The 4894-nt window shown below is 40.6% G+C and overlaps 1 pseudogene; it reads left to right on the forward strand.

Annotated features, from left to right (window-relative positions):
• The first annotated feature begins 3577 nt into the window (after window positions 1-3577).
• LOC132169980 (G-type lectin S-receptor-like serine/threonine-protein kinase RKS1) lies at window positions 3578-4462 on the forward strand (annotated as a pseudogene).
• The last annotated feature ends 432 nt before the right edge of the window (window positions 4463-4894 follow it).

Below are 4894 nucleotides of genomic sequence, written 5' to 3' on the forward strand. Positions count from 1 at the left end.
GAAATCTACTAACCGATAAGGAGGTTACGGTTAGCGGTTATTGGCAATAACCACTAACCATAACCGCCTTGACACCCTTACGCCAATTTTTTTCCTTTTCTTTTTTCTTTTTTATTTTTTATTTAAAAAAAATTAAGTAAATGCCACGTGTCAACATCTGATTGGTCCACGTGAAATTCCGTTAAGTTAACTGACGGAAGACTAATTTGGTCTATTATCAAAACCACAAGGACCTCCTGTAATAAAAATAAAACCTTAAAGGATAAAAAATAAAGTTATGAAATTTCATAGGAATATTTAGTATTTAACAAAAAAAAAAAAAAAAAAAAAAAAACTCAATTGTAGTTCATCATCCACGTACAAAAATCTGAATTTTTAATGACTTCAGTAGTGACGTTTTTTAATCCAAAAAACGTCACTACTGGCACCAACACGTCACTAATCATGTAGTCTACAATGAAAATTACTAATTAGTGATTTGTCCAATTTTGACACATCATCGTTGGTGAAGGTCATTAAATTTTCTTTTCGATATATAAATATTTGCCATTTATTAATTTAATTTATTTTCCATTTCTCTCTCTACAGCCGCTTGCGTCTCTCTTTCAGTTCCTCTCCCAAACTCTCTGCATCTCTCTCCGCACCTACTCACTTTTTCTAAAAACAATTTCCTTCTTCCCCGCCTGACCAGTCCTGCTCACAGAAATTGTACAGGACCAGAACCGGGGCAGTCGGCGATGGAGATGGCGTCTCGATCGGTCCGGCGAGAGGCGTCGTCGCGGAGGAGATGCCGGAGCGGGTCGACGGCAGCAAGACCGGCATTCGACGAAGACAGCAGCTGTGAGGCCGGTGTTCGTCGTGAGCTCGGGGCTCTCTCTCTAGCTAACTCACGCTCTCAGTCTCTCTCTCTCTCTCTCTGTCTCTCTCACAATCCCATCTTCACCTTTCACGGCCAGCAACCCCTTCTCTCTCTCAATCTCGCTCTCTCTCTCTCTCTCTCTCTCACTGTGTAGCGTGCGTGTGTGTTAAGAAAATGCTTAGATTTTTAAAGAAGAAAGAACCCAACGAAACAAATTTTAAATTTAAATTAGTGGCGTGTGACTATTCACACGTCACTAATTGAAATTTCTTTTTAAAAAATTCATTCTTCTTTAATGGACAGAAGGAAAAATAATAATAATAATAATAGTAATTTGATTAGTGACATGTGAACGTGCACAAGTCCCTAATTTATTTTTTATTTTATTTTTTTTTTCTTTAAAGAAAAGAGGGAAAAAAAAAGAAAAAGTAAAATTCAATTAGTGACGTATGAATGCTATTCATTAGTGAGGTGTCACTGTTCACATGTCACTAATTAGTGACGTTTTACTAGGGTATTGTAGACACATCACTAAGCTTGAATTTTTTGTAGTGCACCACTAGCCCAATGCTCCTAGCCGTCGTGCTGCTCTCCACCACCGATCCGCTCCTTCTTATAGGGGTTTGTTCTAGGAGCTAAAGTGGATTTCAGATCCAATTTTTTCTAAACTTAGTCTATCAACCTCCATTACTCCCGACCTCAGACGCGCCTCACCACCATGTTCATTGGCCTCTCCTCTCCCTGTCGCTACCCTCCGCATGCATACATATCCCTTGCTCGCGGCTCCATCCTTTTACCCCTTTGCCGCCTTCCTCTGCTACTATTGTTGCTTTTTGGTGTTTTGTTGTATTATTGTTTTTTGTTTTGTTATTCTGTTCTCTTGCTGGTTTATTTTGTTGGCTTTTGTGTTTTAGTCTCCCTGTGCCTAAGTGGTTTGTCCATGTTGTGAAGACTTTTTAGACTAGATGTTGCTGTTGTCTAATGGGGGTTTAGGTGGGGTTGAGGGGCTTTTTATGATTCATGCACCTCCCCATTTTGCTCTTTGTGGTGGGGTTTTTATTATTTGGCTTTAATCCAGCCTCTTTCGTTGCTTGTTTCGTTGTTGAGCTCCTAGCTTGTTAGAGTTCAGAAAGGGTTGAGATACTTTTGAGGATAGTGGGTGTGGCCAACAACTAAATACCAAAAGAAAGAAGTCAAATCTATGTAGCCAACAACTAAGACCATGCCTTTTACTAGTAGTAGTATCCCACTTTATGTTGACGATAACATACAACCCGTAAGAAAATCACTGCCATCTATGTGAGATCGATGCTTAATGTTTAAACAGCAAGAGCTAGAAGCTAGCCTATGATTATGTAGACTAAACATGGACTTCAACCATCAAGGGTGGTGGTTCAATAGCCCAAAGAAATTCCCAAGTGGTTAGGTAAGTATTAGGATATGGGTTCGAATCTCCGCAATAAAGAATCTCCTTGTCTAATTAGTATAAACCACCTTAGTTTCCATTGATGTCCTGGTGGGGCAGGCGGTTAAGCTATGGTTTAGCTGGTCTTGAGGTTGCGCTTGCGGTTTCCGCAGTCTAGGTCCCTCTTGAGCAGTCCCCCGTAGGTTGGTCCTACTATGGTCACGCCCGGCTAGAATAACAATAATTGGTCTCCCCCTCCAACCTTTTTTCAATTTGAAAAAAATAAATAAACATGGACTTCACTTGTAGTTATTTTTAATTTCATTTGAATTTGAGAGTAATGATATAAGGAGGACTAGAGTCATAAATATGATGTGATATTTAAAATCACTAATAGATCAAAACTCAATAATGATCATCTCAAATTTAATGATGATTTTAAATGACATGTCACATTTGAGAGAATTCTAGTCATCCTTGTATCATTACTCTAAATTTCAAGGTGTTATTAACATAACGTAACAAATTAACAATCATCTTAACGTATTGTCCAAATCCTATTGATTTGCTCTCATATGGCTAGCTATTATATATGTAATGGAAAGAGCAAGATTTACAATATAATATATAACATGTGAATTATCTTTATATAGCAAGGCCGATTAGTGTGACAGAATTCAATGGATTATAAAAAGTAAAAATAAGGGTAAAATTATATGCGTGCCTCCAAGTTACCATCATACGTCAATTTGAACGGAAAAAATGGACAAGGATCCTCTCCAGTCCAAAATGAACTGGAGAGGATCCAGTTGATGGATAGGATCTCTCCGTACAGATCTGAAGGCCATCAACCTGCTACGTGGCATAATAAAAAAATAATATTATTTTATTATTTTACTTTTAAAAATAAATAAAAAACAAAATAATAAAAAATTAAAAATAAATATAAAAAAAAGAAAGGGTGGTTGGCCACCCCATGTTGGCCACAGGGGGTGGCCGGCCACCACATTTTGGGGCATGGGGGTGGCGTCGCCACCCCCAAGGGCCATGGGGGCAAAAGCGTGTCATTCTACGGTCGAGTTAAATGCCACTCATTTGGAAGTGGAAATTAATTATTTGGAAGATTCCAACTTTGAATTTGGACAGAAATTGCGTGTGAAAGTTTTTTGATTCCGAAGGTAAAGGTCACCTTTAATTGCAATATTTATGCTTCCTCGTCATTTGTCGTCAACGATGATCATTTTTGTGGTTGTTCCAAGCGTTAGACCTTCCAAATTCAGCTTCAGCCTATAATTTTCATCGGAAAAACCACCATGAATCCTGCTAAAGAGTTATTGAATACATCGTTGCTTCTCTCCCTACTTGTTTTCCGATTTTGCATTTCCCTTGACACCATTTCCCCCAACAAGCCCTTTAAAGACGGTGACATCCTGGTTTCAAAAGAAGAAACTTTCGCACTTGGGTTTTTCAGCCCGGGAAACTCTTGTCGCTACGTCGGAATATGGTATTACAAAGTTCCTGAACAAACCGTTGTGTGGGTAGCAAACAGAGACAACCCTCTCAATGATACCTCCGGAGTCCTCTCCATCAACAGCCATGGAAACCTCCTCGTCATTACCAACAACCTAAGCACTCCAATCTAGTCTACAAACGCTTCAGTCTCATCCACAAACAATTCTATGGCTCAGCTCTTAGATTCTGGAAATCTTGTTTTGGCTCTACAAGACAGCCAAAGGGTTATATGGCAGAGCTTCGACCATCCCACGGACACAATGCTTCTTTTCGCGAAACTTGGGTTGGACCGGCGAACCGGGCTCAATCGTTACCTAACATCTTGGAAGTCCAAAGATGATCCGGGAACCGGCAACTGCTCATATGGGATTTACCCAAATGGGTACCCGCAATTGTTCTTATACGAGGGTGGAACTCCCTTGTGGCGGGGCGGATCTTTTACCGGCCGGAGATGGAGCGGTGCACCCGTAAGGATAACGAATTTCATCAGTCCTAGCTTTGTGGACGATCAAGATGAGGTCACTACCATGTCTGGCTTAATTAATCCTAAAGTACTCACAAGATTAGTGTTGGATGAATCGGGAGCCGTTGAGCGGTTGACATGGAACAATAATAAATGGGTCACGTTTTGGTCCGCCCCGGAAGAGTGTGATACATACGGAGAGTGCGGCCCAAATAGTTATTGAGATCCATATGATCCCAACAAATTTCAATGCACATGCTTACCCTGGCTCGAACCCAGGTCAACCCGTGTTTGGAACATGAGAGATGGGTCGGGCGGGTGCGTGAGGAGACAAGGAGCATCCATGTGCCGCAGCGAAGAAGGGCTTGTGAAGTTGGCACGTGTGAAAGTGCCAGAGACTTCAATAGCTTGTGTGAACATGAGTTTGAGTTTGAAAGAATGTGAGCAGGAGTGCTTGAGGAACTGTTCCTATACGGCTTACAGCAGTGCAGATGAGACAAGGGGAGGGATTGGGTGCTTGTCATGGCACGGGAACTTGGTGGACATCAGAGCATTTGCCAGTGCAGGACAAGATTTGTATATACGTGTGGATGCAGTTGTACTAGGTATTCTTCTTCTTTACATTTTTTTTTTTTTTAATATGGAAATCTAATAG

This window comes from Corylus avellana, chromosome ca2 (genome assembly GCF_901000735.1).
Source record: "Corylus avellana chromosome ca2, CavTom2PMs-1.0".
NCBI classification, from domain to species: domain Eukaryota; kingdom Viridiplantae; phylum Streptophyta; class Magnoliopsida; order Fagales; family Betulaceae; genus Corylus; species Corylus avellana.